The sequence below is a fragment of the Macaca thibetana genome, chromosome X (assembly GCF_024542745.1).
Source record: "Macaca thibetana thibetana isolate TM-01 chromosome X, ASM2454274v1, whole genome shotgun sequence".
Lineage (NCBI taxonomy): Eukaryota > Metazoa > Chordata > Mammalia > Primates > Cercopithecidae > Macaca > Macaca thibetana.
The window spans coordinates 143,517,837-143,544,936 of record NC_065598.1 but is presented as its reverse complement, the minus strand read 5'-3'; the positions used below and the strand labels follow the sequence as shown (position 1 = coordinate 143,544,936).

At 39.5% G+C, this 27,100-nt stretch overlaps 1 protein-coding gene across 4 annotated transcripts in view; it reads right to left on the bottom strand.

The window, feature by feature from the left end:
• The window catches only part of AFF2 (ALF transcription elongation factor 2), a 498,347-nt gene that overhangs the window by 258,244 nt on the left and 213,003 nt on the right, over window positions 1-27,100 (bottom strand). The gene's annotated exons all lie outside the window — the stretch shown is intronic.

The window sequence follows — 27,100 nt, the reverse complement described above, 5'->3', positions numbered from 1 at the left end:
AAATTTATAAAACAATTTCTAATAGACCTAAGAAATGAGACAGACAGCAACACAATAATAGTGGGGAACTTCAATATTCCACTGACAGCACTAGACAGGTCATCAGGACAGAAAGTCAACAAAGAAAAAATGGACTTAAGCTATACCTTGGAACAAATGGACTTAACAGACACATATAGAACACTTCATCCAACAACTGCAGAATACGCATTCTATTCAACAGTGCATGGAAGTTTCTCCAAGATTGACCATGTGATAGGTGATAAAACGAGCCTCAATACATTTAAGAAAATTGAAATTATATCAAGCACTCTCTCAGACCAGTGGAATGAAACTGGAAATCAACTCCAAAAAGAACCTTCAAATACATGCAAATACATGGAAATTAAATAACCTGCTCCTGAATGAGCATGGGGTCAAAAATGAAATCAAAATGGAAATTAACAAATTCTTTGAACTGAATGACAATAATGACACAACCTATCAAAACTTCTGGGATACAGCAAAGGCAGTGCCCAGAGGAAAGTTCATAGCCCTAAACACCTACATCAAAAAGTCTGAAACAGCACAAACAGACAATCTAAGGTCACACCTCGAGGAACTGGAGAAACAAGAACAAAACAAACCGAAACCCAGCAGAAGAAAGAAAATAGCCAAGATCAGAGCAGAACTAAATGAAATTGAAACAAACAAACAAAAAATACAAAAGATAAATGAAACAAACAGTGGGTTCTTTGAAAAGATAAATAAACTTGATAGACCATTAGCAAGATTAACCAAGAAAAGAAGAAAGAAAATTCAAATAACCTCACTAAGAAGTGAAACAGAAGATATTACAACTGACACCACTGAATTACAGGAGATCATTCAAGGCTACTATGAACACTTCCACACACATAAACTGGAAAACCTAGAAGAGATGGATAAATTCCTGGAACAATACAACCCTCCTAGCTTAAATCAGGAAGTGTTAGATACTCTGAGCAGACCAATAACAAGCAGTGAGATTGAAATGGTAATTTTAAAATTACCAACAACAAAAAAAGTCCAGGACAAGATGGATGCACAGCAGAATTCTACCAGACATTCAAAGAAGAATTGGTACCAATCCTTTTGACACTATTCCACAAGATAGAGAAAGAAAGAACCCTCCCTAATTCATTCTATGAAGCCAGCAGTACCCTAATACTAAAACCAGGAAAGGACACAACCAAAAAGAAAACTACAGACCGATATCCTTGATGAATATAGATGCCAAAATACTTAACAAAGTACTAGCTAACCGAATCCAACAGCATATCAAAAAGATAATCCATCATGATCAAGTGGGTTGCATACCACGGATGCAGGGATGGTTTAACATATGCAAATCAATTAATGTGACAAACCACATAAACAGAATTAAAAACAAAAATTACATGATCATCTCAATAGATGCAGAAAAAGCATTCAGCAAAATTCAGCATCCCTTTATGATTAAAACTCTCAGCAAAATCGGCATACAAGGAACATATCTTAATGTAATAAAAGCCATCTATGACAAACCCACAGCCAGCATAATACTGAATGGGGAAAAGTTGAAAGCATTCACTCTGAGAACTGGAACAAGACAAGGATGCCCACTCTCACCACTCCTCTTCAACATAGTACTGGAAGCCCTAGCAAGAGCAATCAGACGAGAGAAAGAAACAGAGTGCATCCAAATCAGTAAAGGGAAAGTCAAACTGTCAACTGTTTGCTGATGATATGATCATTTACTTTGAAAACCCTAAGGACTCCTCCAGAAAGCTCCTCGAGCTGATAAAAGAATTCAGCAAAGTTTCCAGATGCAAGTTTAATGTACACAAATCAGTAGCTCTTCTTATACACCACAGCGACCAAGCAAAGAATCAAATAAAAAACTCAACCCTTTTACAATAGCTGCAAAAATAAAATAAAATACTGAGGAATATACCTAACAAAGGAGAAAAAACATCCACAAGGAAAACTACAAAACACTGCTGAAAGAAATCATAGATGACACAAACAAGTGAAAACACATCCCATGCTTATGGATGGGTAGAATCAATATTGTGAAAATGAGCATAATGCTAAAAGCAATCTACAAATTCAATACAATCTCCATTAAAATGCCACCATCATTTTTTGCAGAATTAGAAAAAAAAAATACTAAAATTCGTATGGAGCCAAAAAAGAGCCTGCACAGCCAAAGCAAGACTAAGCAAAAAGAACAAATCTGGAGGCATCACACTACCTGATTTCAAGCTATATTATAAGGCCACAGTCACCAAAACAGTGTGGTACTGGTATAAAAATAGGCACAGAGACCAATGGAACAAAATAGAGAACCTAGAAATTAACCCAAATACTTACACCAAACTGATCTTCTACAGAGCAAACAAAATCATAAAGTGGGGAAAGGACACCCTTTTCAACAAATGGTGCTGGGATAATTAGCTAGCCATATGTAGGATAATGAAACTGGAGCCTCATTTGTCACGTTATATAAAAATCAACTCAAGATGGATTAAGAACTTAAATCTAAGACTTGAAACTATAAAAATTCTAGAAGATAACATTGGAAAAACCCTTCTAGACATTGGCTTAGGCAAAGATTTCGTGACCAAGAACCCAAAGCAAATGCAACAAAAACAAAGATAAATAGCTGGGACCTAATTAAACTAGAGAGCTTTTGCATGGCAAAAGGGACAGTCAGCAGAGTAAACAGACAATCTACAGAGTGGGAGAAAATCTTCACAATCTATACATCTAACAAAGGACTAATATCCAGAATCTACAACAAACTCAAACAAATCAGCAAGAAAAAAAAAATCCCATCAAAAAGTGGGCTAAGGACATGAATAGACAATTCTCAAAAGAAGATACACAAATGATCAACAAACATATGAAAAAATGCTCAACATCACTAGTGATCAGTGAAATGCAAATCAAAAGCACAATGCTTTTCACGCCTGCAAGAATGGCCATGATCAAAAAATCAAACAACAGTAGATGCTGGTATGGTTGCGGTAACCAGGGAACACTTCTACACTGCTGGTGGGAATGTAAACTAGTACAACCACTATGGAAAACAGTGTAGAGATTCCTTAAAGAACTAAAAGTAGAACTACCATTTGATCCAGCAATCCCACTACTGGGTATCTACCCAGAGGAAAACAGGTCATTATTGGAAAAAGATACTCACACACCTATGTTTACAGCAGCACAATTTACAACTGCAAAATCATGAAACCAACTCAAATGCCCACAATCAATGAGTAGATAAATAAACTTAGGTGTATATATATACAATTGAATACTATGCAGCCATAAAAAGGAATGAATTAACAGTATTTGCAGTGACCTGGATGAGACTGGAGACTATTATTCTAAGTGAAGTAACTCAGGAATGGAAAACCAAATATTGTATGCCCTCACTGATATGTGGGAGATAAATTATGAAGACGCAAAGGCATAAGAATGATACAATGGACTTTGGGGACTTAGGGGGAAGAGTGGGAGAGGGGCGAGGGATAAAAGACTACAAATAGGGTGCAGTGTATACAGCTCGGGTAATGGGTGCACCAAAATCTCACAAATCACCACTAAAGAACTTACTCATGCAACCAAATACCATCTGTACCCCAATAACTTAAATAAAAATAAACTAAAATGAATATTTATGTACTCCAAAAAGACAAAAATTTATTTGTACTATTCACTTACATTTACTATAAGGAAATCTCAATGAATTGCATTCATTTGTTTACATAAGCAAGATTGTATATTTAGAAAACCCCATCGTCTCAGCCCAGAAGCTCCTTAAGCTGATAAGCAACTTCAGCAAAGTCTCAGGATACAAAATTCATGTGCAAAAATCACAAGCATTCTTATACACCAGTAACAGACAAACAGAGAGCCAAATCATTAATGAACTCCCATTCACAATAGCTTCAAAGAAAATACAATACCTGGGAATCCAACTTACAAGGGACGTAAAGGACCTCTTCAAGGAGAACTACAAACCACTGCTCAGTGAAATAAAAGAGGACACAAACAAATGGAAGAACATACCATGCTCATGGATAGGAAGAATCAATATTGTGAAAATGGCCATACTGCCTAAGGTAATTTATAGATTCAATGTCATCCCCATGAAGCTACCAATGAGTTTCTTCACAGAATTGGAAAAAACTGCTTTAAAGTTCATATGGAACCCAAAAAGACCCTGCATTGCCAAGACAATCCTAAGCCAAAAGAACAAAGCTGGAGGCATCATGCTACCTGACTTCAAACTATACTACAAGGCTACAGTAACCAAAACAGCATGGTACTGGTATTAAAACAGCGATAGAGACCAATGGAACAGAACAGAGTCCTCAGAAATAATACCACACATCTACAGCCATCTGATCTTTGACAAACCTGAGAGAAACAAGAAATGGGGAAAGGATTCCCTATTTAATAAATGGTGCTGGGAAAATTGGCTAGCCATAAGTAGAAAGCTGAAACTGGATCCTTTCCTTACTCCTTATACGAAAATTAATTCAAGATGGATTAGAGACTTAAATGTTAGACCTAAAACCATAAAAACCCTAGAAGAAAACCTAGGTAATACCATTCAGGACATAGACATGGGCAAGGACTTCATGTCTAAAACACCAAAAGCAATGGCAACAAAAGCCAAAATTGACAAATGGGATCTCATTAAACTAAAGAGCTTCTGCACAGCAAAAGAAACTACCACCAGAATGAACGGGCAACCTACAGAATGGAGAGAAAATTTTTGCAATCTACTCATCTGACAAAGGGCTAATATCCACAACCTATAAAGAAATAAGTCAAATTTACAAGAAAAAAACAAACAACCCCATCAAAAAGTGGGCAAAGGATATGAACAGACACTTCTCAAAAGAAGACATTCATACAGCCAACAGACACATGAAAAAATGCTCATCATCACTGGCCATCAGAGAAAATCAGGAAACAACAGGTGCTGGAGAGGATGTGGAGAAATAGGAACACTTTTACACTGTTGGTGGGACTGTAAACTAGTTCAACCATTGTGGAAAACAGTGTGGCGATTCCTCAAGGATCTAGAACTAGAAATACCATTTGACCCAGCCATCCCACTACTGGGAATATACCCAAAGGATTATAAGTCATGCTGCTATAAAGACACATGCACACGTATATTTATTGCGGCACTATTCACAATAGCAAAGACTTGGAATCAACCCAAATGTCCATCAGTGACAGACTGGATTAAGAAAATGTGGCACATATACACCATGGAATACTATGCAGCCATAAAAAAGGATGAGTTTGTGTCCTTTGTAGGGACATGGATGCAGCTGGAAACCATCATTCTCAGCAAACTATCGCAAGAACAGAAAACCAGACACCACATGTTTTCACTCATAGGTGGGAACTGGACAATGAGATCACTTGGACACAGGAAGGGGAGCATCACACACCGGGTCCTATTGTGGGGAGGGGGGAGGGGGGAGGGATAGCATTAGGAGATATACCTAATGTAAATGGCGAGTTAATGGGTGCAGCACACCAACATGGCACATGTATACATATGTAACAAACCTGCACATTGTGCAAATGTTTGAATTTAAAGTATTAAAAAAAAAAAAAAAAAGAGCAACCAGTAGCCTTTGAGGCTGCTTTGTCTATGGAGTAGCCACTCTTTTGTTCCTCTACTTTCTTAAGAAACTCATTTTCACTTAAAAAAAAAAAAAAGATGGAGGTACTAGAACAACAAATTTTAATATTCTCACATATTTGACCTGTTTAAAATTGATAAACTATATGGTAGAACCACATTCTAGCCCAAGTGTTCCAACATAGTCTTCATGTGCCTTAATGAAATGCAAAACAAAACAAAACAAAATTTGCACATTGTTTAAATTCCTAAAAGCTAAACATGGGATTGAAAGAAAGAAGTAACTAAAGGTGGATATATGCATAAATATACACAGACGCTCAAAGAGAACTGTGCATCAGAGAATCTGAGATAATATTTGTTTGCCCATTCTTGGATGAAAGATTATTTTCCTGGGTCTTTGGTCTTTCCAGCATCAAAGGTAACATGCCATCTCTTGCTTTAATGCCTGAGATACACGTAATTCCCAAGCAAGCCACTTGTGCATATCTGTCAAACCTCTGCAAAACTAGAGGTCTATTCTTATATGAATCGATGCCTAATAAGTCTGGGTGACCTAATTTATAGCTATAGGCACACACGACATTTTCTTCAAGGTGAGGTTCTAGTGTTTTCACTTGCTTGCTGGGTGACTTTGGAGAGAATAACAGTCTCCTTCTCTGGATCTAAATTTATGCATCTGTCAAACATGCTAGATGATCTTTCAGTGTTCTTCCAGTTCTCACACCTGTGTCTCCATACCTACTCAAACCAGTTGAAGGTACACAAAAAAATACAAATGCACAAAACTTATGAAAAAACATGTTTATAAAGAACCATGTGGTAGACACTGGGTTTCACTGCCTCTATTATTTGGTAGAAGTGGTGCGGAAGGGGATTCTTATTCATAAATATTGAGGTAGACTTTTCAAGATTCCTAGAATATTTTTAGTCAACATCTTCAAAATTGTGACACTGGTTAGCCTAAGACAAACAAGAGAATGATCCATCTTCAGTAGACACCATATATGTCATTTCCTGATTCAACAAAGAAAGATAATGTAGTAGTCAGTGTGGCGAATTGAATAAAGCATATAGTGGAATACTTGGGATAGTATCCTGGCTCCATGCTTTACTGTATGGCTTTGGGAAAGTGGCTGTTCTCTCTGCAACAGAGTAGGGATACAACACTAGCTTTATAGTATTGTTCATAGTATTGTTGGGAGGTACACATGAGATAATGTGCATAAAGGTCTAACAGAGTGCCAAGCACATAATATATGCCTAGTAACTATTCCTTTCCTCTTCCATTTTCAATGGCTGGTCTCTCACTACTACATTCATAGTCCTCGCCTGCTACTGCGTCCAAACTCCTGAGCTGAAATCATACAAGAGCTCAAGTACAGTAGCCAAACAAGTGCCTATTACAAGAAAGGAATCCATAGACAACAACTAGAAGCAAATAAAGTGCAGAGCAAGCACTTCGCCACCCTCCCTGTGTGAGTATAATGTGGCCTGGAAGGTCACCACTTGGCATACAGAGGACTGCAGCACATGTTCTGTCCCCAGGCTTCTGGTCCCTCACAACTATGTTTATATAAGGTGATGCCATGCAAGGATATTTAATAGTCTTGCTGTGAATGGCACTATTGTTGGAACCAAGGCCACTGGATGGAAATAGATAGGTAGGCTTTGGTCTCCTTCTGTCAGATTATAGACCATACACCACATAACTGCCTAGTTTTGTCTTTCCAAACAAACTAGCATTTGCTCAGGCCCATGGTCAAATTAAGACATTTTCCTGTGCTTGTTGGGACTTTCTGAAAGCCACAATTTCCAAGCATTAATTATATCCACTGGTGGGTTGTGCATCTATTGATATGTTAACTCAGTGGCAACACTATGAAGGAAAAAAAGTAAAACGTACAAACACAAAAACACAAATCGTGGAGTTTCAGAAAGTATGGCTTTTGCTTTGATAAAATATGTATTTTTTTTTGCTCATCAGTAATACTTTAATTTTTTATTTTTCATAAAAATTACTTTATTGTCTCCTTTGTGTCAGGTGTCTTATCATAGACCAGCCTATAGAGTTCCAAATTCCAGAGCACTGACACGGTTTCTTAGATAGAAAAAGGGTTCATTCCAATAAGGAGATGAATGAATGAAAGGATGAATGAATGAAGGAATGCACAAAAGAAGGAAAAGTATACTAAATTTAAAGGGACACAATGTTTGGGGGCAGAAAAATCCTACAGTTCTTAGTACCTAAGATGACAGTACTGGAGATGTGGGTGTTGTGTCACAAATATTTTAATAACAAATGAATGACAATTTCACCCATCCATAATTAAATGTTCTTAACACATAACGTCAAGCAGGCAGACAATGTTGCATGAGTAGTCAAAATAAATAATTTTTATTACTTCATTCTCAGCAGTTCACTTACAAGGGTAAACAGTGAACCCTACCTCCAGACAAAAATCTTGCAGGTAAAATAATATTTATTATAATTATTTTAGGTTGAACACAGTTATTGATGGGAAGTTAATTGTATCTCTAAATCAGAGTCAGTAATAACCTCTTGACCAAAGATCACATCATTTTGAAGCTGGTGCTATTTATATACAAGGAAAAGGAAGCCACAAACATGTCATTCAGTGTTGTTTGAATAAGAGAGTGGGCTGCTGAGTTATTGAATTATTTCCGCCTCTAGTGACAGGTAGTTAACCTGGACAATTATGGGCCTTTTGCTCATAAAGCATGCCACATCCCATATAGAAACTTCCAAATAAGCAATCCTTTATATTTTTCAAAGAATTAGTACATGGATCACCTCCTTTCACCCTCTAAGCAATGATGAGAGGCTGGTGAAGCAGGTACTAGGTACTCCCATTCTATATATAAGAAGCTAAACAAGATCAGAATACTGAAGTGACTTACCCCATAATCGCAGTAGTTTTTAAAATGGCAGAATTTTCCCTTGAACCATGAGCCTTTTGACTCTGTGTCCAGTGATTTTTAAACTCTTCCTTCTAAAATTGAAGAGTTTTCTACCTTGTTCAAAAGTAAGTGCTTTGTCCCAAATGCTTCCTTTCTTCTGTTATTTCTGAAAAGGTAGGGGTTGCACTCTGAAGGAAAATGCAATTTCCCAGATGCTTGGGGATGGAGTATAAAAAGTGAACCTGTAGTCAGATATCAAGTCAGGGCCAGCCCCACACACTCACAGAGAAAATCTTCCCATTCCTATGAGAGCAACTTATTTAGATAAATCAAACGTTGCCACTTCAGTTTAGGTCCTTTGGGACTGGTCCTTTGCCAAGACCAGCTGGGAAAAGATACATACAACCTGGCTTGCTACTGCTGAGCCCTGAGGTGTGCACACGTGCAGCAGAACTCGTCTCTATAAATTGGTCTAAGACACTTGGCTAGGCATAGATAGAAATGAATTCTTTGGGATCGTTTTGGGGGTAGAGCAGCATCAGGGAGATTTAGGTCACTCGAGGAACTGGATGCCATACCTTGAAATGGTCTCACTGAAATGACTTGTCAGAAAGAGCTGATCTGAGACAGAGGCCTTTAGAGTCTTGCCCAGATTTATGTACACAATCTTCCTGGCTGCCAAACACCTCATCCTGGAATAAAATGCTTCAACATCTAGGCTGTTAGTAGCTGAAATGGAGCTTCTGTCTTCCACAGTTTGGCTTCCTGAGACAACACCACTATCAGAAAACTGCACTGGCAATGGGGAGCTCAATTCTCACTTGCCTGAATTTCCTGGTGAACTAGTTTTAAGCCCCAGGAATGGTTTCACTTATTTGCTTGTTAGTAGTAGAACTGACATGCAACATTGGCTTTGGGTGTTTTGCTTTTTAAGTACTGCTAATACTGGCCAACCAACCCCAGATGTTCTGGAAAACATAGTTCAGATCATGTCAACACATGTGCATCTCATGAATGTGCAGTTTTGTCTTGTTTTGTGGAGTAGAGGTTGGGGGAGGAGTAGGCTGACTTCCTGAAAGAAAATGTCATTTAAATCTTCCCCTAATTTTCTTAACACTCTACAATAGCCTGAGGTCAGTCAACAAAGGCATTTTTTTTCTTAAAGTTTTCACCATGATTTAGAAAAATAACAAAACTTATTTCTGTCACTGGGTCCTTAGGTCATCAAAAAAGGACACTGCTAAACTCTGAAACACCTCTGAACTTCAACTATTACCTGCAGACAGACAGGCAAATTCATCGTCTAGGAAATCTTTGGTGTTTGGAACAGCTTTGGAGCTGGTGGAAAGCAGCCTCCAATCTGCTGCAAAAATCCTAGAAAGGTTCTTAAGACAACTTTGGATATTACATTTATGTTATAAAATAAAATCTTTGAATTAAATCAGAGAGGATTTGCAAATGAAAGAGAGGTCATCAGGGATTATTGCTTGACCAAATGGAGTCACCCTTTTGTCACTTCAAATGTTTTAGTATTTGGGCTTGTTGACTTTTCAGAAGATCTTGAAGCACATTAGTATTAGTATTAGAAATCTTGTTAATGATTATTGCATGCCACGGATATGCTACCACTCACACAAATGCGTAGAACATTCCTATGAGGCAATTACCATTGGTAGCAAGAATTAGTATCACTATTTTACAGCTGGTGGAAATGAAACCTAGAGATACTAAGCAATTTGTCCAAACTATACAATGGCTGTGACATAGGCATAGCAAAGTGGAAAGTTGAGACAATTATCTGGCCAAGTCAAGCCAATAAAAACAAGTAATTGAGAGTAAAGTGCCTCCTTCCAAACCCCCTGAATTAGCCAGATCACTCTCTGCATTGATTAAATTCACTGGCTAATTGTTTTAATGCCCCTGCAAGCCCTTGTCGTCCTTTCCCTGAACTATTGTTATAGCTCCTAACTAGTCTGTTTCCCTGTCTCTAGTCTTATGACTATCCAATTAATTTTCTACTCTCCACCAGAATGAAAGCCTGAGTACGCCAGTTTCCTTCTCACAAGCCTAGACTCAACAGAGAGCAAATCCATTCTCCCTCTCACAAATGTACACAGAAAAGAAAATAACCTTTGTAGTGTCACATTGAGACTTTCTATCATCTGCTCCATCCAGCCTCATCTCCTTTGATATTCTCCCTTCTAGACCATGCCCTTTTATTCTTTGGTGTCTTTGTTATTATTCTTTCAATGAATGAAAAATGTCCTTTCTCTACATTCCACTAATCGTTGCCATTTTCATCCTTGAAGATCTAGCTCAAATGCGACCTCTATTACCACGCTCTTCTTTGGTCCCTTGAGTCAGAGTGTACACCAGGCTTTGTGTAAGTCCAAGATATCCCTTAAGCCTCTATTTCACATGTGCATAACTCTGTCTTGTTTACATTTATGTTCTTGTCTCTCTTCTGATTCACCCCATGAAGCTGTAAATTCCTGGCAGGCAAAGACAATGTTTAATTCATCTTAGTGTTTCATACATATATCAGTGGTTAGTGTGGAGCCCAGAACACAGGAAATACACAACTATGTGTGTAGACACAGGCAAAGATGCAGAGTGACACACAAGCCCAAGTATACCCAGAATAACTGCAACCTTCCCAAGTCATTCAATCCTACTCCCTTCTAAAAGCTTAAAATTTCTCGATGAATAATGGTATGCATTTCTTTTGTCAGTCTTCATTCCCAAGCAGGGGGAACCTGTTAGTTATATAGTGAACTTTATAATATGTGCGCATTTTCAAATAACTGATTTACTCACCTAGTGGATATTTTTTGGCATTTATCAGATTTCCAGACCTGCATGTAACTAGGCCTAGAGGTACATTGGAATAAGGTGCTCGCAAGTTACTGTCAAAAAGCATTTCACGACCGGATCTGCATTTGCAAGTACACTACTGAAATATGCTTTAACATGACTGCAGCATTTTTAAACAGCTGGCATATTCATCTGAAAAAATAATTAGTTTTCAATAAAAGTTTCTTTTTATTACTCAGGAAAAGTCCTCTGGTGACTTTTAAGGATCTGCCAAGTGAAATTTCAAAATGAAAATAGAGTATCCTTGCTGGCCAGTAGCCAAGTAGAATGAAAGACAAACACACTAATTTGTGCCAAGTCCAAAACATGCTGCACCAAGGCAAAGTGGGTAAGTAGCCACCTGGGTTTAATGTTACATAAACCCACCCATCGTCTGCTTCAGCTCTACAGAAAACTATCCACTTGGGGCCTATGGCCTGTGGATTGTACCAGTTTTATCCCCTCTCTTCTTGCTGGCAGGAAATGAAAATGAGTTCAGTAGGCAGCAGAGATTTCTTTAACAAGAAGCCAGTCCCAGGGAAGGCTAAGGCTAAAGATTTGCTGTTAAATAGCTTAGAACAACGGAAAATGGACAGTAAACCCGATGAGGCTGTGGCAGCAGCTCTGTTTGGAGTAAGAATTGCATGTCACGCCCAAGCTCAGCTAGTTATGTACAGTCAAATGATTAACTAGTTAGTGTCTCGGAATAGTGTTTGTCAAGTTGAGATTTGTGTCTTGCAACTTTTTCCCTGTTCCAATGGCTCTTCAAAAGCATTCATGTATTAGTACCAAAGACATCAACATCATCAATTACCGAAAACATGCAAAATACAATATCTTTTTATAGGAACTCTGTTGATCTTGAATCAAAGAAGTGAGGAACATCTGCAACAAAAACACCAGCCTTGAGACACTATAAGGCTATAAAGAACACTAGCAAATTGTCAGCTAGGCTTCCTCTAGTGCTGTATGCTATTTCCATGCTGAAGCAAGGTGAGAGGCTGAAGGCTTAAAAGTTAGTCTTGTGGTATTAATAGTAGCGCAAAAAGTAGAGTTGGGAGTCAGAATATCTATGTTTCATTCCATACATTACTACTTGTTTATTTAGAGTGATTTTCAATGTGTTCCAAACTCATTTTTTTTTTTTTTTACTTTTGAAGTGGCAATAAGAATGCCAACCTCAGAGGACAATTGTGAGAATCTATGGGACAGTGTTTTGCAAACTGTAAAGTGCTGTATCATCATTGACTTCCTTTCACCCTCTCCATTTATCTTTATTTCCAAAAGTTCTAATGTATAAGCCAATTTCCCATTTAAGAGACTGCAATTTACTATTCATAGTCATTTGGAGCAGAAACTATTAATTCTGCAAAGTGATATGGTGGAAATACAACATGCACAACTGTGACATGCTTCCCAGATGCTGAGGGTCGTTTTGTAAGGCTATTTGTCTGCTGGTATAATTCTATTGTTAAATGAATCCTAAAATTTGCTAAATATTTGTGTTTGAAGTTGAGATCAAAATAGTTCAATTCCTATAGGACATATTTAATAAAATGAAAAAAAACATTTTTGATCATCTTAATTTAGAAGCTATTAGCAGTTAGGCTATTCCAGTCAGGTAATTCCAAAATGGAAAAAGCAGATTTCCATTTTATTATGCTTAAATAAAATGATTATAGGTCATATTAATTTGAAATAAATAAACATTTAAATCTAACTATAAAGCATTACTTCTGCCTTTCAGAAAGCACAAGAAAAAGGATGCCTGCCACATCTTTTTTGGGTGGGAGGCCACACTGGGGGCTCTGTTAATCTGTACTGCCTAAGATGCCCTAACAATTGTAAGTTGTGTGTCTGCATGGGGACCATGTGTGACCTGGGGGATTGTGTTTCTTGTGTGTGCCCTGGCTATCTGGATACCACTTCAGGCTTGCAAGGTTTTTGGGTCAACTGCCAACACACTGTCAGAGCTGTGCTACACCTAAATCAATACCCCAGGCTAGATCAAAATGGTTCACACAAAAACTTAAGAAGGAAGCCACCTGGCTTTTTAACACAGACCTTTATGATTGGTGGGATTTGTTTTAACTGGCTAAATACATGACCCCTAAAAGACATGATTGAGATCAATACTGCAGGTCAGTCTCACTCTGCCAAATGGGGTCATACTGTTAGTGATTTTGCTATGAAGATGCTTTGGCCAAGGGACAAAAGGATGGTATGTGCAGAACAGAGTTTAACGTAGCAGGCCTGCGACTGCTCTCCTTAGAAAGGCTTGTGTATAAGGTTGGTTTTTGGCTGAAGTCTGGGCACTTGACTGGTAAACAGTTCTCTATACTGATAAGAAATTTCCCCTCAGTGATAAGACTGTTTTGCCCACTTGGGGCCCTAAATTGTTTTTCCCTCTGGGAATATGAAATTTTGGTGGTTGCTAGGCAGAGTGGGCCTGTGTGACCAGACCCCAGTAAAAACTTTGGACGCTAAGTCTCAAATGGGTTTTCCTAGGAAGAAACATTGCATGTATGCTGCTGCATTTTTGTTGCTATGGTGAGAGCTTGCTGTGTGGCCCCTCATGGCAGGGATGGAGCATAGGAAGCCTGCATATGGACTCCTCAAGACTCTTCTTGATGTGTCTTTTCCTTTATTGATCTTGCTGTAATATTTATTCTTGTTGTGTCTCTCAGTCTTGAGTTTGACTGCATGTTAAGTTCCACGAGTCCTTCTAGCAAGTCAATGAATACTGGGTAGTCTTGGAAAACCCCTAAACAATCACCACATGGAAATTACTGAGTAAAACTGGCCTATAGCCCTTCAACACTCTATTTTTTAAAAAATATAAAGTTCTTTTAAAACTAAAAAATCATTCTCATTTATTGCTAGTTCTTCGAGAAACTCTTGGCCACCTCGAAAAGCCAGGAATGCAAACTAACGTGGCCAAGACATACTATCCACAATAATTTAAAGTATTACAAGTAAAATAATTTTGAGTCACTTAAGTTTTTATAATCAATTGTCTTTTGGAGAAGAAATCAATTAGAGATCACAGATGTCTCAACAAAGATAGAAAGAAATGTCAAAGTGCAGTCAATGATGATTTGTGTTGAGTAAGAAAATAGGAAAAGGGAGAAATGCACTGAAAGTTTATCAAAGATGGACATTATGTCAGAGAAGTGAAAGTGTTCTAGAGGCACTAGCCATATCTTAGTGAGCTAAGTTCTCTTAGGACCCAAACTCTAATCTCTGTTTGCCCACAAAGTTGGAGGAAGTGCCTTTTAAGACACTGTGTTAAGTCTTTGAGGTTTTCTCAGAGGGCACTGAAGCCTGTTTGTGCTACATGTTTTATTAAAGGAGGAAATGGTCTTTTATTAGAGTACCCGATCTTCCAGACCAAATCCTGATAAGAGAATCCCAGAACCCGCTCCACCTCCTAGGAAACCACACTGGATGGGGGACAACATCCAGGTTAACAGAGCTCAGTTGATGTGGAGCAGAAGATCAGTCTATGCAGGATTGACTGCTCACAGGGACCCTGTGGGGTAGGGCTTTTGGGACTGACTTTTCCATTCCTCAAACTGCCTCCGAAGGGTTCTCCGGGGACTGATGGAATTATTGATGATATGGCTAGAGTGGCTTCCTTTAGGTGTGCTGTAAGAGTCAAATGCAACCCTAAGGCTTGAGAACTAGACTAGGCTGATGTCTCTTCTTGACTCAAACTGGGTACCAGCTGACCCTATGTCCTTGCCTGCTTCACAAAAAACTACCTGTGTGCCTAGTATTATCTATCCATTATCTAGGACCAGAATCATAACATTCAGTGGTGACCTACTGGAAGCAAACCATAACATTTAGTGGTGACCTACTGGAAGCAAAACTTGGCTAACAGTAATAATAGTAAAAATCTGAATGATGTGTTAATTACTAACTCTGCTGTTGCTGCTGTCCTTCCTATTGTTATTCCACTACTACTAAAGAGCTTAGTGTTAGCACCTTTATGGTCATTCCAACATAAATTGAACACCTCACTCTAACTATATGGCATGAAAGTAATAATATTCTTTTTGTTTCTTGGTTGCACTCCCTTGTAAGATTTGGAGAATTGTGTTCAAATCTAGGTGGTATCACTCAGTAATTCTGTGGCCTTCAGCAAGCCATTCAACCCCTCTGTTACTCAGTGCCTTCATTTGTAAAAGGGATAGTAATAGCTCTCAGGCAATTTTGTTAAAAAGATTAAGGGTAGGGTGGAGCAAGATGGCCGAATAGGAACAGCTCCAGTCTCCAACTCCCAGCGCGAGAGACACAGAAGACAGGTGATTTCTGCATTTTCAACTGAGGTACTGGGCTCATCTCACTAGGGAGTGCCTGACAATCAGTGCTGGTCAGCTGCTGCAGCCAACCAGCCAGAGCTGAAGCAGGGCGAGGCATCGCCTCACCTGGGAAGCTCAAGGGGGAAGGGAATCCCTTTTCCTAGCCAGGGGAACTGAGACACACAACACCTGGAAAATCGGGTAACTCCCACCCCAATACTGCGCTTTAAGCAAACAGGCACACCAGGAGATTATATCCCACACCTGGCTGGGAGGGTCCCACGCCCACGGAGCCTCCCTCATTGCTAGCACAGCAGTCTGTGATCTCCCAGCAAGGCAGCAGCCAGGCTGGGGGAGGGGCGCCCACCATTGCTGAGGCTTAAGTAGATAAACAAAGCTGCTGGGAAGCTTGAACTGGGTGGAGCTCACAGCAGCTCAAGGAGTCCTGCCTGTCTCTGTACACTCCACCTCTAGGGACAGGGCACAGCTAAACAACAACAACAACAACAACAACAAAAAGCAGCTGAAACCTCTGCAAACGCAAATGACTCTGTCTGACAGCTTTGAAGAGAGCAGTGGATCTCCCAACACGGAGGTTGAGATCTGAGAATGGACAGACTGCCTGCTCAAGTGGGTCCCTGACCCCTGAGTAGCCTAACTGGGAGACATCCTCCACTAGGGGCAGTCTGACACCCCACACCTCACAGGGTGGAGTACACCCCTGAGAGGAAGCTTCCAAAGCAAGAATCAGACAGGTACACTCACTGTTCAGAAATATTCTATCTTCTGCAGCCTCTGCTGCTGATACCCAGGCAAACAGGGTCTGGAGTGGACCTCAATCAATCTCCAACAGACCTACAGCTGAGGGTCCTGACTATTAGAAGGAAAACTAACAAACAGGAAGGACACCCACACCAAAACCCCATCAGTACGTCACCATCATCAAAGACCAGAGGCAGATAAAACCACAAATACGGGGAAAAAGCAGGGCAGAAAAGCTGGAAATTCAAAAAATAAGAGCGCATCGCCCCCTGCAAAGGAACGCAGCTCATCTCCAGCAACGGATCAAAGCTGGACGGAGAATGACTTTGACGAGATGAGAGAAGAAGGCTCCGGTCCATCAAACTTCTCAGAGCTACAGGAGGAATTACGTACCCAGCGCAAAGAAACTAAAAATCTTGAAAAAAGAGTGGAAGAATTGATAACTAGAATAATTAAGGCAGAGAAGGCCATAAACGAATGGACAGAGATGAAAACCGTGACACAAGAAATACGTGACAAATGCATAAGCTTCAGTAACCGACTCGATCAACTGGAAGAAAGAGTATCAGCGATTGAGGATCAAATGAATGAAATGAAGCGAGAAGAGAAACCTAAAGAAAAAAGAAGAAAAATAAATGAACAAAGCCTGCAAGAAGTATGGGATTATGTAAAAAGACCAAAAGTACATCTGATTGGGGTGCCTGAAAGTGAGGGGGAAAATGGAACCAACTTGGAAAACACTCTTCAGGATATCATCCAGGAGAATTTCCCCAACCTAGCAGGGCAGGCCAACATTCAAATTCAGGAAATACAGAGAACACCACAAAGATACTCCTCGAGAAGAGCAACTCCAAGACACGTAATTGCCAGATTCACCAAAGTTGAAATGAAGGAAAAAATCTTAAGGGCAGCCAGAGAGAAAGGTCGGGTTACCCACAAAGGGAAGCCCATCAGACAAACAGCAGATCTCTCGGCAGAAACTCTACAAGCCAGAAGAGAGTGGGGGCCAATATTCAACATTCTTAAAGAAAAGAATTTTAAACCCAGAATTTCATATCCAGCCAAACTAAGTTTCATAAGTGAAGGAGAAATAAAATCCTTTACAGATAAGCAAATGCTTAGAGATTTTGTCACCACCAGGCCTGCCTTACAAGAGACCGTGAAGGAAGCACTAAACATGGAAAGGAAAAACCGGTACCAGCCATTGCAAAAACATGCCAAAATGTAAAGACCATCGAGGCTAGGAAGAAACTGCATCAACTAACGAGCAAAATAACCAGTTAATATCATAATGGCAGGATCAAGTTCACACATAACAATTTTAACCTTAAATGCAAATGGACTAAATGGTCCAATTAAAAGACACAGACTGGCAAACTGGATAAAGAGTCAAGACCCATCAGTCTGCTGTATTCAGGAGACCCATCTCACATGCAGAGACATACATAGACTCAAAATAAAGGGATGGAGGAAGATCTACCAAGCAAATGGAGAACAAAAAGAAGCAGGGGTTGCAATACTAGTCTCTGATAAAACAGACTTTAAACCATCAAAGATCAAAAGAGACAAAGAAGGCCATTACATAATGGTAAAGGGATCAATTCAACAGGAAGAGCTAACTATCCTAAATATATATGCACCCAATACAGGAGCACCCAGATTCATAAAGCAAGTGCTTAAAGACTTACAAAGAGACTTAGACTCCCATACAATAATAATGGGAGACTTCAACACCCCACTGTCAACATTAGACAGATCAACGAGACAGAAAGTTAACAAGGATATCCAGGAATTGAACTCATCTCTGCAGCAAGCAGACCTAATAGACATCTACAGAACTCTCCACTCCAAATCAACAGAATATACATTCTACTCAGCACCACATCACACTTATTCCAAAATTGACCACATAATTGGAAGTAAAGCACTCCTCAGCAAATGTACAAGAACAGAAATTATAACAAACTGTCTCTCAGATCATAGTGCAATCAAACTAGAACTCAGGACTAAGAAACTCAATCAAAACCGCTTAACTACATGGAAACTGAATAACCTGCTCCTGAATGACTACTGGGTACATAATGAAATGAAGGCAGAAATCAAGATGTTCTTTGAAACCAACGAGAACAAAGATACAACATACCAGAATCTCTGGGACACATTTAAAGCAGTGTGTAGAGGGAAATTTATAGCACTAAATGCCCACAAGAGAAAGCTGGAAAGATCCAAAATTGACACTCTAACATCACAATTAAAAGAACTAGAGAAGCAAGAGCAAACACATTCAAAAGCTAGCAGAAGGCAAGAAATAACTAAGATCAGAGCAGAACTGAAGGAGATAGAGACACAAAAAACCCTCCAAAAAATCAATGAATCCAGGAGTTGGTTTTATGAAAAGATCAACAAAATTGATAGACCACTAGCAAGACTAATAAAGAAGAAAAGAGAGAAGAATCAAATAGACACAATAAAAAGTGATAAAGGGGATATCACCACCGACCCCACAGAAATACAAACTACCATCAGAGAATACTATAAACACCTCTATGCAAATAAACTAGAAAATCTAGAAGAAATGGATAATTTCCTGGACACTTACACTCTCCCAAGACTAAACCAGGAAGAAGCTGAATCTCTGAATAGACCAATAGCAGGCTCTGAAATTGAGGCAATAATTAATAGCCTACCAACCAAAAAAAGTCCAGGACCAGATGGATTCACAGCTGAATTCTACCAGAGGTACAAGAAGGAGCTGGTACCATTCCTTCTGAAACTATTCCAATCAATAGAAAAAGAAGGAATCCTCCCTAACTCATTTTATGAGGCCAACATCATCCTGATACCAAAGCCTGGCAGAGACACAACCAAAAAAGAGAATTTTAGACCAATATCCCTGATGAACATCAATGCAAAAATCCTCAATAAAATACTGGCAAACCGGATCCAGCAGCACATCAAAAGGCTTATCCACCATGATCAAGTGGGCTTCATCCCTGGGATGCAAGGCTGGTTCAATATATGCAAATCAATAAACGTAATCCAGCATATAAACAGAACCAAAGACAAAAACCACATGATTATCTCAATAGATGCAGAAAAGGCTTTTGACAAAATTCAACAGCCCTTCATGCTAAAAACTCAATAAATTCGGTATTGATGGAACGTATCTCAAAATAATAAGAGCTATTTATGACAAACCCACAGCCAATATCATACTGAATGGGCAAAAACTAGAAAAATTCCCTTTGAAAACTGGCACAAGACAGGGATGCCCTCTCTCACCACTCCTATTCAACATAGTGTTGGAAGTTCTGGCTAGGGCAATCAGGCAAGAGAAAGAAATAAAGGGTATTCACTTAGGAAAAGAAGAAGTCAAATTGTCCCTGTTTGCAGATGACATGATTGTATATTTAGAAAACCCCATTGTCTCAGCCCAGAAGCTCCTTAAGCTGATAAGCAACTTCAGCAAAGTCTCAGGATACAAAATTAATGTGCAAAAATCACAAGCATTCTTATACACCAGTAACAGACGAACAGGGAGCTAAATCATGAATGAACTTCCATTCACAATTGCTTCAAAGAGAATGAAATACCTAGGAATCCAACTTACTAGGGATGTAAAGGACCTCTTCAAGGAGAACTACAAACCACTGCTCAGTGAAATAAAAGAGGACACAAACAAATGGAAGAACATACCATGCTCATGGATAGGAAGAATCAATATAGTGAAAATGGCCATACTGCCTAAGGTAATTTATAGATTCAATGCCATCCCCATCAAGCTACCAATGAGTTTCTTCACAGAATTGGAAAAAACTGCTTTAAAGTTCATATGGAACCAAAAAAGAGCCCACATTGCCAAGACAATCCTAAGTCAAAAGAACAAAGCTGGAGGCATCACGCTACCTGACTTCAAACTATACTACAAGGCTACAGTAACCAAAACAGCATGGTACTGGTATTAAAACAGCGATAGAGACCAATGGAACAGAACAGAGTCCTCAGAAATAATACCACACATCTACAGCCATCTGATCTTTGACAAACCTGAGAGAAACAAGAAATGGGGAAAGGATTCCCTATTTAATAAATGGTGCTGGGAATATTGGCTAGCCATAAGTAGAAAGCTGAAACTGGATCCTTTCCTTACTCCTTATAAGAGAATTGATTCAAGATGGATTAGAGACTTAAATGTTAGACCTAATACTATAAAAACCCTAGAAGAAAACCTAGGTAATACCATTCAGGACATAGGCATGGGCAAGGACTTCATGTCTAAAACACCAAAAGCAATGGCAGCAAAAGCCAAAATTGACAAATGGGATCTCATTAAACTAAAGAGCTTCTGCACAGCAAAAGAAACTACCACCAGAATGAACAGGCAACCTACAGAATGGGAGAAAATTTTTGCAATCTACTCATCTGACAAAGGGCTAATATCCAGAACCTACAAAGAACCCAAACAAATTTACAAGAAAAAACAAACAACCCCATCAAAAAGTGGGCAAAGGATATGAACAGACACTTCTCAAAAGAAGACATTCATACAGCCAACAGACACATGAAAAAATGCTCATCATCACTGGCCATCAGAGAAATGCAAATCAAAAGCACAATGAGATACCATCTCACACCAGTTAGAATGGCAATCATTAAAAAGTCAGGAAACAACAGGTGCTGGAGAGGATGTGGAGAAATAGGAACACTTTTACACTGTTGGTGGGATTGTAAACTAGTTCAACCATTATGGAAAACAGTATGGCGATTTCTCAAAGATCTAGAACTAGAAGTATCATATGATGCAGCCATCCCATTACTGGGTATATACCCAAAGGATTATAAATCATGCTGCTATAAAGACACATGCACATGTATGTTTATTGCAGCACTATTCACAATAGCAAAGACTTGGAATCAACCCAAATGTCCATCAGTGACAGACTGGATTAAGAAAATGTGGCACATATACACCATGGAATACTATGCAGCCATCAAAAAGGATGAGTTTGTGTCCTTTGTAGGGACATGGATGCAGCTGGAAACCATCATTCTTAGCAAACTATCACAAGAACAGAAAACCAAACACCCCATGTTCTTACTCATAGGTGGGAACTGAATAATGAGATCACTTGGACTCGGGAAGGGGAACATCACACACCGGGGCCTATCTGGGGGTGGGGGTAGGGGGGAGGGATTGCATTGGGAGTTATACCTGATGTAAATGACGAGTTGATGGGTGCTGACGGGTTGATGGGTGCAGCACACCAACATGGCACAAGTATACATATGTAACAAACCTGCACGTTATCCATATGTACCCTAGAACTTAAAGTATAATTAAAAAAAAAAAAAAAAGATTAAGGGTAAAGTAGGTAAAAGACCGGGCCTAATATTTTATTCATCAAAAGTTCTCAATAAATAAATGTGATTGCAGATATTATTTTTTTTGATGCTATTATTTTTTATATTGTTACTTTTATAATGAGGATGCAATTTATGCTAAGGTATCATTCTTGGGGCCTCTAAAGTTTGAGTGCAGCCTCCTCTCTCAAAGGAGGAGCATAGTAGAGGGCCATTGGGTGTTAGACTCCAAACATGCTACTGAATTCATTTGTTACCATGGCCTAAACACAAGGAGAACCCAGTCCTGAGGTCTGCCATAGGAGAGAGGCACAGCAATCTTCCTAGCAAAACCATCCTCCTCAAACGATACAACAGATCATACTTATGTGTACAAAATCCCATGGCAATCATGAGCCTTGGAGCTATTTTCATTTGCCTTTTTCCATGTTTCAGGTTAATCGACAGTCTTTTGTTTGCTAGGAATGATATGGGAAGAAGTGGCCAACCTTGGTAGTGACTTGCTTCACCTCCTCAGGCATATGCTTGGCAATGAGCATGGCTGTATGATTGACATGAGTAACATTGTTCCCATTTCCTCCCCATGTCCAATGCCCCCATCACCATCACCAAAAAAAAAAAAAAAAAAAAAGGTTTTCACACCTGAATACAATTTTGGTTACAGAACAATAAAGGACAGGTGACAGGCCCAGCTGGAAGACCTCTTTTTCATTTTCCTGTGGCCACAAATCAGACATCTTGGGCTCACAGCAGGACAGGCTCCACTGGCAGTAATTGGCACCATCTGTAGCTGTCAGAACACTGGCTGGCATTCCAGCATTTCATCTTTCCAGTCAAGGCATTCATCACTAGTCCAAAACTCAGCCAGCTGACACTGGAAGATTAACTTGCATTGATTTGCTTGGCTAAACTCGCCTGAGCTTCAGTTGGTACCGAACGTTCCTGTTTAATAGTCAGCCTCATCACAAGATGTTTACAAGGTGATTGTCTACTGAAGTTATTTTTTATAATTCTCACTCCTCATCTTCTGCCTAATGTGCCCTCAATAATTAAACTTTGGGAAATGGTGAGTTAAAATGGAGAAAAGTGAGTGCTTCACATGATCCCTGCCAAATGCTAGGCCCATGAGCTGTATAATTAGAAAGTTTGTCTCCTTATCTCTCAGTCGCACTAAATTTCTCCCTTGTCAAAGTGTTTGTATATGGTAGAAGAGGTATTTTGATCTTCATTTTTGCCAGAGGACGTTAGGGAATCAATCATCTCAGAGGTAACTCCCAGGCCATGAGGTTAGCTAGCCTGCTGCCTTTCTACTCTCCAGCCCATGAACATTTACATTGGCTTTCTGCCCTGGGCTAGGCCCAGCATTCAGCATGGGGGCTACAGAGAGACATGAGCCACAGGCCTTCACAAGCCACACTTCTCATTGGGTGCTGGAGTAGAAAACCACGGTAATTAAGGATTGTGATACACTGTGCTATATGACAAGGTAGAGGATTGACCGCAGCCCTATATTCATGAAGCATGAGAAAAACGAGAACTTATCTCAGACTGGACACTAGACCAAGGAGGGCTTCCTGGAGAAGGTGATACTTGAGTGGTGAAGACTTGAGAAGGCGCTAGCAAGATGGTAAAGGGAGAGAAAGGAAGAGAACATTGCCCCAAGGGATGGAGTATACAAAGGTAGTGAGGCATGCCACACGTTGGGGCAGTTGAGATGCTACAGTGGTAGTTCATTGTAATGGCACTGCAGGATGCCTCAGAATTGAGGGAGTAGGAATTTTAGGCATTTATGCTAAACTAAGGAGTTTGAATTTCATCATGTTAGTGTTGGACAATCATTGTTGGAATTTTCAGCAAAGTGTTGACATGTTCAGATATGCAATAGTATGGAGGACCACCTAGGGAGAAGGGACTGGAAACAGAAAAACAAGTTAGAAAGAAGTCATTGCCATGTTCCAAGCAGTAATGATGCAGGCACAAGCCAGCTTGACAGCCTAAAGTGATTGATGAAAGAGGACATCTCACATGAAGGTGAGAAGAGGTAGGAAATCTACAAGGTCTCGCTGGTTGAGTTCTTGGGAGCCTGAGTGGAGGGAAGGGCCATTCTTTAAGAAGGGGAATAAGGCCAAAAAACAAACAAACAAACAAACAAAAGAGCCAGTGCAACCCCAAATATCAGAAGGCGTGGATACGTGTCACTTAGTCTGTCTTCTCAGCAACTCTACCCACCATGCTCAATGGGAAATCCGTACTCTGACAATCAACACAGTGTTACTTGCTGAACAAAATCTTGTAGGTTTTTGTTGTTGTTGTTGTTGTTCCTAAACCAGAACTCACACAATTTCCCTCATTTAAAGCCCTCTTTCCTCTGCCCTTCTGACCAGTCCTTCCACATCAAGATCAGCACCTAGTATACTATAAGACCTTAACAGATACTTGTTGTTATGAGTTGAACTGCATTCCCGCCCCTCAAAAGATGTGTTGAAATCCTAACCTCTGGTACCTGTATATATGACCTTATTTTTGAATGGGGCCACTGCAGATTAATTTGTGAGGTTAAGATGAGCTGTTACTGGAGTAGGGTGTGCTCTTAATCCAACATGACTGATGTCCTTATGAGAAGAGGGAAATTTGGGCACTGACACACACATGCAGAGAAGAATATCATGTGACAATGGTGACAGACATTGAAGTGCTACGGCAACACCCAGGGCTACCAAAATCTGGAAAAGATAAGGAAGTATCTTCCCCTAGGGGCTTCAAATGGACCATGGCCCTGCCATCACTGCAGTCTTCTAGTCTCCAGAACTATGAGACAATAAATGTTTGTTATTTAAGCTACCTGGTTTCTGGTACTATGTTACAGCAGCCCTAGCAACCTGATACACTTATTAATTGAAATAGTCAAATAAAATCATGCCTCCTCCATGAAGCTTACTCTGTCTCTTCAAGCCTGAGATTCTGAGATTATTCATCCTTAAAGGTCAGAAAATAATCATTACCCCATAATCCTTCACTGCCCTCCACTGTTGGTCCTAGGCAGATGATGCCATCCTAACGAGGGGCTGACACAGACAACCTGTCTGATAGGATAATAGTGATAACCACTCCTATTTATCCAGTGTTCTATCTGCTAAACACTAGATAAATATTATTTCATGTTATCCTCACAATGATTTTCAATGCGTTTGTTTCATTTGTGACTCACAATGACACCATGAGGTAGAAACTATTATTATCCCCATTTCACACGTGAGGACCAGAGAAGGACTTTCCCCAGTGTTCCAAAGCAAATAAATGGTAGAGCCAGTGTTGTCCCACTCCAAATCATGTGCTCTTCACTGCCAGGTTCAAGTTTTCATTTATCCACACTTATTTTTTGTCAGGCTTGCCCAATTTTGTTCAGTGTTATGCTTCTTCCTGTGCATACATTTTCTTTTGCATTTTGGAATATCTCACTTTGATTGTAAAATATATACCCAAAAGAAAGTTGCCCCCTACCAAGTGGATTCTTTACATATAGACTTTAAGCCTATAATGTCAAGAGGCAGTTAGACAGACATGTTATAAACCCTGGTGGCTTTGAATCAACTAAACTACCGGAGGCAAGGAAAATATCCCAGGGTGCAAATGGAGGTAATATCTATATCTCATATCTCTATGGAGGACAAATATCTCTATGAGCCCTCCATAGAAATATGAGATATGGATATAGGTATCCATTTTATCCTTGTGAGTATATTTGAAAACATTTAGAAAAGAGTGATTCTAGATCCATTTCAAAAATGCAACTCCCAGGACTTGCCTTGGAAAGCAAAGCAAGTGATAAATTGCAAGTCTCACTTAAATTGCCACCCTCTTACTTGACAATGTAAATAAAATGTTCTTCTGTGAATGAAGATGTAGGAGTCAGAATAGCATGACAAATATCTGTTTATATAGTTATTATCAAAATATCACTAACAAATATGCTTCCACCATCTTTTTGGGAGTAACTGATGGCAACATTAGTGTTTAATTTTGTACATGAGATAAAAAGCACTGAGGAATAGCACATGTGTTGCTCTTTCTATCACTATTATCATTGTTACTCATAATAAACATTTATGGAGCACCGACTATAGCTACTCATAAGCCCAAAGGGGAAAAATGAAGATAGAATTGACAAGTGTTATAGGCAAAAGATTAAAGATATATCTATATATGAATATGGATATGTGATTGATTGAAGGAAGAAAGGAAGAAAGGGGGAGGATGGGAACGATAAAAGAAGAAAGGAAGAAAGGAAGGGAAGGAAGGAGAGAGGGAGGAAGACAATGTATATTGGTGCATGGTTTCTTTAAACATTCCCAGAAAACTAGACCTACATTTCTATAAGCTGTCCAGCCACAACTTCCCTTCACCAAAATTAAATAAATAAATTTCCTTCAAAGCAGAACTCAGCAGCCACTTCAGCAAGGTGAATTACTGTAGTTGGAGTATATTATGCTCATAGATCTCACTGAGGAACCAAGGCAAAAGTAGGGTAGGAAAAAAAGTGAGAGTTGAAAAAAAATTAGAGAAAGGCACAAGAGAATACAGAAGGAAATAGAGAGTAGAGTTGGGGGAATGGAAGAGGCTGGGAGTGCAAATGGCGGCAATGGTCTAACTGATGGGCAAAGTAAGTGGTTATCTTTAGCATTCTACATACCCATTGCCAAGCATCCCTCATTATAGGTCTGTATTTCTTAACATTCAGTGAGCACCTACTACATGCCAGGAGCTCTGCTGGGCCCTTCCATATGGTAAGTTTTGTTGTCATTGTTGCTGGTTAGAAAGCAACAAATCTAGCTGATAATAAAGAAGCTAATTCTGACTTCAAACTCAACCCCATGTTGTTGGCCCGCACCATCCATTCTGGAGCATGTGAGCACTTAAATAGCAGACAGATAGGCTGTTTTGTTATTGTTGTTTGTTTTGATCTCCACGACCACTTAGTAAGGTAGAGATAATTATCCCTATTTGGCAGATGAGAAAATGGACATTATCCTACACTGAAGTCTCAGAATGACATTCAGTTCACTTCTGCTCACTTTCTGACATGAGAATATCAGATCCAATCCATGATGCTCTGGTTGTCCTTAGTTCCAAAAGGGACAGTCAGTGAAGCATTCTGACTACCCTGAGGCCTTTAACTGGTGTTTGTCTCAGTTTCCTTACTTAGTGGGAAGGAAATCCATAC